Source organism: Phoenix dactylifera, chromosome 12 (genome assembly GCF_009389715.1).
Source record: "Phoenix dactylifera cultivar Barhee BC4 chromosome 12, palm_55x_up_171113_PBpolish2nd_filt_p, whole genome shotgun sequence".
Lineage (NCBI taxonomy): Eukaryota > Viridiplantae > Streptophyta > Magnoliopsida > Arecales > Arecaceae > Phoenix > Phoenix dactylifera.
Genome location: NC_052403.1, coordinates 289,111 through 300,902, shown reverse-complemented (window position 1 = coordinate 300,902; position 11,792 = coordinate 289,111). Strand labels below are relative to the sequence as shown.

The 11,792-nt window shown below is 40.9% G+C and overlaps 2 long non-coding RNA genes across 10 annotated transcripts; one reads left to right on the top strand and one right to left on the bottom strand.

Moving 5' to 3' along the window:
* Positions 1-2,993: 2,993 nt before the first annotated feature.
* Positions 2,994-3,647, top strand: LOC103715492. The gene is made up of 2 exons (XR_605402.2): positions 2,994-3,280; positions 3,390-3,647. It is a non-coding gene; the product is annotated as an uncharacterized LOC103715492 (long non-coding RNA).
* Positions 3,648-3,802: 155 nt separating this feature from the next.
* On the bottom strand, positions 3,803-11,655 carry LOC103715491. Of its 9 annotated transcripts, XR_605400.4 has the most exons (8): positions 10,538-11,643; positions 10,130-10,264; positions 9,511-9,696; positions 9,249-9,395; positions 9,035-9,120; positions 7,519-7,713; positions 6,387-6,478; positions 3,803-6,290 (listed from the first exon to the last, which is right to left on the bottom strand). It is a non-coding gene; the product is annotated as an uncharacterized LOC103715491 (long non-coding RNA). The 9 variants fall into 9 exon arrangements; XR_003387244.2 differs by having other exon boundaries at positions 9,035-9,395; positions 10,538-11,651; XR_605398.4 differs by having other exon boundaries at positions 9,249-9,696; positions 10,538-11,646.
* Positions 11,656-11,792: the final 137 nt, after the last annotated feature.

The following is an 11,792-nucleotide window of genomic DNA, read 5'->3' as shown; positions in this document are numbered from 1 at the left end:
TAGAATTCCAATGCTTGTGATTCTGAGCTTTGGGGGGACTCCATATCCGAAGATTTGGTTCCTCTGTTTTTAGTGGAATATAGGAAGATTTGATATCCCTCGGGTGCAGGATATATATCGGTCGCTCGGTCCGCTCGTGGTCAATTCCACCCGAATCCTGCGAGGCCGGGCAGAGCGAGGTCCAATGGAGGCTTGACAAATAGGCGACAACTGGCATCAATCATATAGGATGGTAGGCCCAAGCCCACGTGCCTGGCTATTGGATTCATGCGCCTTCCCAGCCGGATGGACCCGGGGAATGGAACGGCCCGTAGGGCCATCTCTTCTCTCCTTGGCTGCTAGGGTGATTCCATGGTGGTGGAAGGGTATCCGGTGCCGGGGACGAAGATGCCTAAGATGTCCAAGGATTGGAAGAATGCTGAAGAAGTGAGAAAGTCTCATCTTCTTTGACATGGGGCCTCTCATCACCTTGCCTTGGTGTGCTCAAGGAATCCATCCATGGGGCAGGAGGAGGACTCGACTTTTTACTCCCTCATCATGTTTAGGATAGAGCTTACCTTAATCATATCATATCATGAGCTTATCCAGTCAAATGATAGAGGCCGGCAATCAGATAATGCTCGAGAATAAGACATGTTATCTTATGCCACTCTTCATTCTCATCTCTGAATTATGCGTGCTAGGTGTGCCCACCAGACGTTTTGGTCTCGGAGGATGCCCGCCAAGCCCAGCTCCTCCAGGCTACTTGCCTTCGCAACCCAAGCCCAGCCCATCCATCTCTGGCCCACATACCATCGATCTAGTATCTCCATGTCATCGTCTCTCTTTTACTAATTAAGAGGCAACATGATTTTGTTCGCTTCCATCCAGTGATTTAAAAGATATTACAACCAAAATTTTCTCCTCTGAGAAGCACAACTTACATGGCTAAACCTGTATAGCAACAAATTTTTTTTTTATTCCAATAAACATGTTATGAATTGCTGGCTCAAATTTGTCCTGTGTATTTAACTTAGACTATCAGTCTGCACTCAGCCCAACCAATATAAAATAATGGCAGGCTGGATCTAAAACAACGGCGTCTCTGATTTCCATGGTAGCAAAGACTTAATTGTGTGTGCACTAGCATAAACTTTTCAATCTTGCACATATCTTCAGGCCCACACGCATGGTTTTAGGTTACATCAAAAAGAAAAAAAGAAAAGAAAAAGAAAGCAACAGTTTCAATGTATTGGGGTTGTTCTTGATGGTTGTCATCAGCTGTCATGCACAGCAGATTTGTTTTTGAGAGAAAGATAGACTTAAAGAGCATAACTAGATTTCATTGAAGACAGTGAAAAAGGAACAAATCATGCACAACACTGGAACGCGTTGTTTTCCACCCCACAGTGACTCGCGCCATTGAAACTAGTGTGTTAAGAGTCATCGGGAAACAGTAATGGCTGCTTCTCGCTAATATGTGGCAGGGCCGAAGCTAAATATCGGAAGCCTTTCATATTTCGATCCTCTTTTGTTCGACTTTGGAAGACTGGGATTAGGTTTTGCTTGACCATCCAACTTATTATTGACAGAGACGCATATCACAAAGAACCAGTGACAAGTTGGTAGCGTTATAAGATTAGGGGTGTGCTGTGGTGTGGCTGGGAAATAGCTGTTGTATCTTGGAAGCCAAAAGTTTTTGTTTGAGTTTACTTTATGTTATATTTATTACTTTCAATAATTTTATTCTGTTTTGTAGATTATGTCTTCATCTACAGCATCAATAATGTTGTCCAAAACTAAAGTTTCATAGTTTCATTAATTCTTCACATACTTAAAATCTAGGTTCACTCATCTAACAGTCAACAGGGGTGGAAAGGCAGCTAGTTGGAGATGCTGATCCTACATAGAATTCAATCTAATTAAATGGAGGAATGAATGATCCCCACCATCAACAGGGGTGGAAAGACAGCGGGCTGGCCATTGGCCGATCATAGTAATTATAATTAGATTTGAATGGATTTGAACCTTTAGCCTTACGTGAGAATCTATATAGGCATGTTATTGGTTCCATGCTATCTCATTATATAAATTATGCTTATCAATCTAACCAATACTAATCCAGTTGTTTGGACATATACAAGTAAACAAACGAATAAATTGCATATGATTCAACCGGTGAATCACAGGCACCTCCTTGCTCAACTACCGCTAGAGACCTAATCAAAGCCATCAAAACTTTCATAACTAAAAGAAAAAAAAAAAAAGGAGAGAAGTTGTTTCAAGATTCATACTCCAGTGACCCGCATCAGGAGTCTACTTCCATTGTGCTCATGATAATGATAATGTTCATTAATTAATCAAAATAAAAAAAAAATCAGACAAATACGATGCTCGAAAAGTGCCAGCCTGCCACGTAATGAACATTACCTGATAAGCAGGCAATCAATCACCCCGAACAAGAACAGCAACCCATGCGGACGTGTCACATTCCCATTCGCAACTCGGTGGGCCCACATCTAGCATCGTACTCGCGTCCACAGGGACATCGCCACCGAGGCTGTTTGCTGTCTGTCCAAAGTCAGCTGTGCGCTCAATAATGAGATGGCCCACAGATTTTGGCCGATAGGCACCACGAAATTTCCGCCCGCTTGCGGGCTTGGTCTTTGTACCGGAGGAGCGTGGATCCCGTATTCCCACCGGGTCCTCGGGCTCTTTCGCCCGAAAGAAGGATTCACCTTCCTTCGGGAGAATCCGCCGTTGGTTCACCTACCACACAGATCTCAAAGTGATCCAAACTCCACCATCCAGCGCCTGCACAGATCTCAAAGCGATCGGTAGGTGAACCAACAGTTGGATCGCGCGAAAGTTGCAGCCCCACACCGGATGGAGGGTAGACGCGTGGCACGCCGGCTGTACTCCCTCCAAAGCCTAGAAACCTCGCAGAACCGCACCAGTTTGAAAGGAACAAGGAGAAGCGAGTTTTAATCACCAGGCGGTCAATGACTTTGGGTTCGTATAAAAGGAGGGTGGCCGTGGTTTCCTCAAGATTCCAGACTGATATCATTTCACATGGTGGAAAAATGCGAATGCTTCCAAGAGGACCAAGACCTCTATAGAGTCTATGTCTATTATATATAAATTCTTGCGAGTTGGAAGCCAGCGGCCAAGAAAAGAGACATGGGATCACAAAAGGCTCCCTCCTTCTTCTTGCTACTGCTCTTCTTCTTTTCAATCCATCTTCACAGCTCCGGGGTTGCAGAAGCCAGGCCGCTTCCTCTTCCCTTGGTGAAACAAGAGAGTAAGAGCTTTTCAGAAAAACTATTGTAGGACTTTGCTAATGCATGCTTTGTCTAATTCGTCGTAGTTGAAGGGATGGTTAAGTTTTTTTCAATCATGGCATGGTTCAGGGTATGTCAAAACGCTGGAGTCGCTGGGCCTCGTCTGCCAGTGCTGTGACGGACTGGGAGGCGAATGCACGAGCACCTGGGAATCCGCTTGTGTCAAACTGGATTGCCATCCCTGGAAATCCGTGTGATTTTGGCATCGCATCGGAATTTTGATCTCGTGGCCTTGTAAATAACCTTCAGAAAAGAGTTGGTTCTTGAAGCACCAAACTATGCTGTGTAAATATATCTTCGACTATAGCCTATCTCGATAGCAAATGATGATCCCTGCGAATCTTGCTCGACTATTAGATTAGCTAAAGAGGGGTTCAACCAGTTACATGGGGTACGGACTGATAACATAATAAATTGGCATCATAGGAGCCATCAAAGCAGTGGCCTGTTCAGAGAAAACAAATACTGAAGCAATGAGGACGAGAGAGAATATGTCTTACATAATGATCAAATATAGGATCTACAGGTTACAGGCTATGGAGGCATGCGAACCAATAAACTTATTAAATCCCCTGTCACAAGTGTGACACACTATGCACACCATCGGACCACGCCAATGAAGCTGAGGCGATTTCATTCATAGACAGTCCTTCCCCATGGATGGGTAATTTAGGTCCCTAGGCTTCCTTTAGATTCCTCGAGGCGACTGGTTGCATGTCCAGCTATGAGCCTAGCTTCCTGGTACGGTAGCCTTGGTTGCACAGTATTTGTACATCATCGCCTGCACCGATTTCATAGATAAACTCCAGGATTAACAGCAGCATAAGGATTGACTTGACCAGCGCCATTCGCTAATTCAGCATCTGGATTGTTGGAAGCATTCAATGGACGAGCCGCACCCACCATACCAGAAACAAGCCCCTCATTCTTCAAAGTGAATACGATGCTACTATTTTGCATACATAAGAATCAAGCAGCATGCAAAAAATGCATGATTTGAGAGGAACTTTGGAAGGGAAGGAATAGGTTACCATCAATTATCAAAGCAAACTTGATCGCTGCTAGTGTGAAGGAATAGGTTACCATCAATTATGAAAGCAGACTTGATCGCTGCTGGTGTAAGAACTCGTATAGGCGTGTGTTTTGTCTCACATCAATCATTCGCCAAGAAGATTTTGGGTACTGGACTAAGAAACAAAAAAAAATACCTTTCAGCTTAGTCTTTTTCAAATGAGATTGACAAATGGTATCAGAGCAAACTCGGCCCATAGCCTATGTGAACCAGGGGACACTGTAACACAGGTTCATGAAAGCTGACCACAAGTTGATATGGCGCTTGCGATTAGATTTGAATTCTTAGCCTCATGAAAATGTCCAGGCTTGAACGGGAGGAGTATGTGAAGACCCGTGCGGACGTGTGTTTAGTCTCACATCGATTATTTGCCAAGAAAATCTTGGATACTTATACATGACTAAAAAACTCAAAAAATACCTTCTAGCTAGTCTTTTTGGGGAGGTCTTGAGTTGTCGTAACTGGTGTCCAATCAGAGTGTAATGATTTCGTATATGCAGTGGCGACGCCAGTTGCATGAGAGGAAGCCATAGATGTTCCGAAATCCAGACAATATGTTAAACTTAGGCACGCGGGGTCTCCTCTTCATATCTTGTCATCTTGGTCTTGAGAGAATATTATATTACAATGAAATAATGATAAATTATGGTGCGTCCATCATGATATTATGCTATTGCTAACATATAATAGAAGAAAAGAATCCATTGCTTCCATGGTTTTGACACTGCATTTCGTTCTTGTATTTTCAATAATTCTTTTAAAATTCCGAGACAAAAGTGCAAGAGTTTGAAGTTCTTCAAGAGCCCATGCTTGTTGAACCCTGAGAACAAGAATTGGGACAGTATATCGATTATGCAATACATGCTGCTCAGATTTGGCAAACCCAACTTGGATGGCCATTCTTACTTTGCAGGTGAGCTGAATGAATGTTCTAGTGGGCTCACCTAGCCATGAGATAGAATTACAGCCCAGAGTACCAATTAGTTGAGCTTGTCCTGACCATTTCTGAGCTGGATGGTGCATACTAAGTGAGTGCGTGAGATTATTGAAGACACAGAAGAACACAAACACAAGCAGAGACATACATACACAACAAAATAAGCAAGAAATAAGAAGATATTTGAATTTTCAACAAAATTGAGGAGTTTTCACTTTTTATTATTATTTGAATTTTTATCATATATTTGCTTCTGTGCTTAAGGTTGCTAAACAAGTTTACGATGATGAACATATGATTTAGGAGGTAAATGCTCTGGCTGAATCAAAGCCCTACAAGTGGAAACTGGGAAAGCAACTTCATTCTGCAATTACGCCAAATTCCAGGTAGGGACAACTAGCTGGACATATTACTGCCAGATATTATCTCTCATTGGCTCAATCATGAAAAATAAGAAACATGAGCTCACTGGTACCTTCAGAATATCAGGAGTGATCATCTTTGATCCTCTAGAAGAGAAGCAACAATCGGTCCTGTCAAATTCTGAATTTGTTTGCTCTTATGGATCTTAGCCACTGGATTCCTGCTCAAAAGGTCATCAGAGATGCTTCATATATGGTTTCTTCCCAATCAACAAAAACACAATCCAACATTTGATAGATCCTAACAATCCTTTCTTTGCATGCACAAACGCTTATATGGAACACATTAAGTAGACCTAAAGATACCGCATACCTAGTGTCACCCAAGTACTTTTTAAGCCTCTCAACCTCAGCAGTACAGATGATGGTTGCTGGTAGTGGGTACACCAGTGCAAAATCAGGATAGTAATTGCTTAGTATGACAGTCCCCCGAGCTGCATCAACGAAGGCCCTTTTCATGAATTGCTTTACACAGAACAATCTTACCCTTCTCCAGATCACTATCCACCGAGCCCGGTTCACATTACCTGTATGATAGACTGAAGAAGGAAAAAGGAGAAAATGATAAATAAAAAAAAAGTGATGCCCAAGTTGTAAAACATCAACAGGATCATCTGACACATTGATAACATTACCTTGACTCATCAACAAAAGACTTAGTTTGCACATTGCCTGCATATATAAATGATAGGACCTGTCCTCTGGGGAAAGAGTTTACGGAATGTCCCTGTCCAAGGAGGAAGACAATGTTAAGCACATGTTAATCATGAATAAAGTCTAACTGTGAACTGCGAGTATCATGATCGATTAGTAGAAATACTAAATTCAATGACCACTCAAGGGAAGATGTAGATCTAGAAGAAAACATTTTGAACACATGCATGCATTCTGTAATCAGATTTCATGCAAAATTAATCTTTTATCACAACAAATCCCTTACCGCACTCACCCATTTGATAATCATGAGAGTTATAAACACAAGGCTACAATTGAATAAAACCCAAATGGTCCTAAAGAGTGTTTTAATGATAGTGAAAAAGTTTGCAGAGCATATTTAACAGAGAAGGCTTGGCATTTTGATTAGGAAAAGGTCTAGGCGCCTATTCATAACTCACTGGAATGATTGTCTATGAGCCTATTCATAACACCAACTCATCAATCATCTGTCGGTTGGTGCTGCTTGCTACAATGCTCAACATCCAAGGGGCAATATTGGGTACAACCCCACAGGAAGGTCCAGCCGATGTAGTGTAAGGATTCCTTTTTTCCTTGCATGAAATGACCTACTAGCTATTAGATCAGAGAAGTACTCCCTAGTAGACAACTCTCGAAAGGAAGCTGATATGATGTCAACACCATCAGCAATGGCATCCTCAAATGCACCTAAGCATGGTCTGCACACCCATCTATCCAGCACAATTTGTCGACTGCAATTCTTGCTCTTGATACTGCAGCTCTGGCCATCCCCTGCACAAGGCTGTAAAGCTTTGTGCCTTCCACATACTTCCCAGCCATTGTGGATGCAGTGTGGGTGCCATGTCCATCGAAATCACATGGGCTAGGCTCCACTTCCTGTCCCAGGCTCATTGTGTTATGGCGCAATAGCAAGCACCTATTAACTTAATGTGGAATTTATGAACGGTAGCACCAGCAGTATGATCTCAGTAACAGGGAATGAAAAATTAGGCCAACTTCAAGGGCATTAGAATACAAGGAAAAGCCCTTACATCTTACATGTAAAGTTTACGCAAACTCCCTTCGACTTACCTGGTGGTGGACTATGAGCATCATCTCTAAAGCTCTCGTGTTCCAGCCAATGTCCAGTGTCAAGCATGCCGACTATGATGTTGCTCTCCAGCATCCCATTTGGTATTGTGTCATAAAGGCCTAGAAAATTCCATGAATTTGTGGTGTGGAGCTCCAGGGTTTTGCTTGGAAACACCAAAACTATTCCCTACATGCCTGCAAAACAATCAAAACATCGCATAATATGTAAGGAATGGTTCTTTCTGTACAAAGGACATTGTCGCAGGGGCTCTGTCCTATGCTCTTGTTGGCAAACTTTCATGTTCTTGATGAGCTAGCTTGGCCACAAAATCACTGAAGATTTTTTCATAATTGGAGACCAAGGATTCCTTTGCTGTGCTACACCAACTTGATACAACATCCACAGTCTGATAATTCTTTTTCTTGTAGGATTATTTATGCATATGGATATGATATGCTGAGCCTAATGAACAAGTTGGTCAAAGAATTCACAAGTCAGTTTTGAGGTACATTGTGGTAGATGCTACAAGAGTTAGGATATCTAATGATTAAACATTTCAATGCATAAGTCTGGATTTTTGATTTTTACGGATTACTACATAAAACTACTCGCCATTCGGTCCTTTCTAAAGGAGTAGTAGTGGTGGCTATCTCCCTATGAAGTCTGGGATCTCTTCCAGACTTTATTAAAGGTTTTCTTCTCATAAACACCTTATTCTATAATTAGTATTAAAATGAAAGTTTTAACACCCCAAAAGATATTTTCCCCTATATCCAACTGAAAGATGCTAGCATAATATATGAAAGGAGTCATTATTTTGTTGGAAGAGAGGCTACGTTGTCATGTAATGCTTTTTGATGATTTAAACAGATAATATTCAGGAGAACTACTATGAGATTTGAATTAATTAGCTTAAGGGATTACTTATGAAGCATCATGACTTAGATCACTTAGGACATTCAGATGTTGTAGTCAGTTCTTAGTATAAAGAATTTCACAGATATATTGCCAATAAATGTTATAGTGACATCATATAGCAAAAATTTCATTTTTAATAAAAGCTTGGTGGCTCTTTTTAGCATCTCTTTACATCAAAAAAAAGAGAGTACATTATATAGATAAAATATTACTCCATCTTCCATGTATTACAGCAACATTTTTTACTGAATATATAATTTTTTTTTTTTTTTACTTTATTTCTCTTCCAATGCTTACCTAAAGGGGGTGTTACCAGGACGTTTAGTCCAATCAGTCATTAGTCACAACAGCAAGGCCCAAGCTTGACCAGTGGCCTAACGAACAAAGCATACACACAAGCCCTACAATAGGTCGGATCTGGAAGGTACCAACAAATAGCTCAGATTTGATGTGGAATGAGTTCCTGTCCTTGAGATAACATTTTGGTTTTAACAAAACTAGCCAATCCAAAACCAATTCAGGTCAAAATTTGAGCAACTAAACCGTTTCGATTTCTTTCTCGGTACCAAACCTAGTTGGTTTACAGGAAGAGTTTACCTGTTCTAGCACTTCCTCCAATAAACCATGGTGGATAGATGGTTGAGTACTCATCATGCAGCTTCTCCACCATGTATGCTCCAAACCTGTCGTATGAAATGATTCCCAACCCATTAATTCATCTCGCTGCTCAATAGCTTTATAGCATCAAATAATAGCAAATACCCATGACCTACTGCATACAAATTAGTGCGCATCATAGATTAATACTCACCTATTTGTCTGCATCAGCACAAACGGAAATTGGAAGGAGAGAAATGGAGAGGATGGTGGTGATAAGAAGGAGCAATATCCATGGAGTGAATATGGAAGCCATTGCAGCAATCTTTCAACTTTCTTAGTCGAAGGTGCAAGCCAGTTACTACATGATAATGATCTCACTTGTTATGTTATAGATACATCCTTTATATTTGGAATTTACACAATTACTCATGTATGCTTTCCAAACAAACAAGCTATTACATATTCTGGCTAACCTGGCAGTTTCTTCCTCAAGGTGGTGGCAGGAATGGTAAAGCAATGTTGGTTACTCTGTTACCTGACTACATATTCCACATGTATGATGCCATTTTGCCGTGGCTTATCATTTCTCTAAGAGTTCTTGGAGGCTAATCACATCACTCCTAATAGGATTCATTCTACTTTGGCACCTTACGGGACATCTATAGAAGGAAAAAATCTATCAATAACAACATTTATACATCATTTTATTTTTTTAAAAATATAGAAGGCAGCAAAAACTTGGAAACAAAGGACAAATTATCCAAACATACTAACATCATGCTAATACTAGTTTATTTATACAATCATATAACATTTTATATTATAAAAAATATTTAGACAACTGACGTAACAAGTAAGTGAATTTTTATTGTAATTACCAATAATATGATGAATAGGAAATGATATTAACTAATTATTAGAGAAAGGTCAGTGGTAAGTAAGCAAACAAAGTTTCGCAATCTCGATAGCATCTCTCACAGGTATTGCTATTCAGTTTTCAGACACACAGTTTCCATTTGTACTCAAAGTTATTACAAAACCCTCTGAAAAAAGTTATGTGGCAGCTAGCTAGCAACTTTTCAGAATGTATACCGATAAAAAGTACATGATCGGCTGATATATCCTGGGCCTTCAGCAAGCTCTCTGAATCCTTTGAATGCGAGCATGCCCATAAAAGCTAGACCATGCAATTCTCGCCTCTGGATTCACTGGTGGCGATACACTATCCTGCCATAACATAATTAACTTCCAATGTCAGCATGAAGCAATACATTCAGCAGCAAGCATCAAGTACATGTGAATAATAAAAATACTATCATCTGATATTACAAGTAAATTGGATCTCCAAATAGGCAAATGCACCCACTTTTTTTAAAAAAGAAAATCAAGGATATATTTAAAAAAAAAAAACATTCAATCAATACACGAGTAAAATATAAAGAAGTGAATGTGGATAATAAGGTTGAGAAGAGGGGATCGGTTTTCAAACATGTAATGGACCTAGAAATCTTAGCACAGGAATAGCCAGTCCAGAAACCCAGTAACCATACTTCCACCCAAGCCATAGCGTGGACCCACTAGCGGAGAAAAGATCCTCGTCAACTCAGTCACACAAAGGATCTGCGACGATGAGCTGCAGGACGCCGCTTCTGGGTGAGGCATTCCATCGAAAGCCTTCCGGGCAGGAATGCGGGTTATCCATCTGCGGCCATCATATCTCTTCGATCTCCATCGAGCCCGTGACGTCTCAGATTTCGATGGGCCCGGAATCCGATGCTGCAGCTGGACGCGAGGCCCGAGCGAACCTCTGAAGCCTTTTTTTTTTTTTTTTTATGAACCGCCTCTGAAGCTTATCGTGCGAGAAACATGGCACCTGTCAACCACGTGAAAAACTGCGCGGCTCCGGCAAAGCAACCCAGTCTCATCCGATAAATAAATAAATTTATTTAGAATAATAAAAAAATTCTTTTTTTTTTTTGGTAAAAGGTAGCTCACACACAGGAAATTTTCTCAATGCATAACATGGAGTAGTTTATTGCAGGTTAAGGGAAGATAATTCTATTTTTCCAAAATGGACTTCACCATTGGTTGAGTTCGCTCTAATACCACTTTGTCATGTTTCAAAATTTTACTTCGGCGAATAATCGATGTGGGGCTAAACGCACACCTACGAATCATCACAACCTTGGAGCCCAAAACAAACTTCGTTGCAGCACCTAATGCCCTGAAGTGAGTGGTGGCGAACACTAGGTTTTTAAAAAAAACCTTCAGAGTAGCTCCATGTAAAATAGGTGGGTGATATAGAACCAGCACATTTCTCTTATTTTTTTTCGGATTTAGTCCAAATGAAGTAGTAATAATCAATCCGGTCGAACACAACCAAAACTAGAGTGTTTCTGTTTCAGACAAGGATGCCGTTGCTCGCTTCTATTGCGAAGTACATACTCTGCATCTGTTTTGCACAGGCATCATACTCTCAATTACAAGTTCACAAACATGGACCAACCTTGGACTGTGGACCAGGTGGATGGTTACTTACTATTATAGGACTGCGAGGATGGAAATTATAACACAATTATAGCGAAGCTCAAGGATGATGGGCAATAAGATACGCGCTTACTTCCAAGCATGGTCCTCATCGCTCATGAAATACGACTCTGGCAATAATAATGATATCATCTAACTCGAACACCGGTCTGCGCAGGGTTCGTTTTGAGCAAATAAATGATGGAGCAAGTCCAAGCAAGACAGAAAG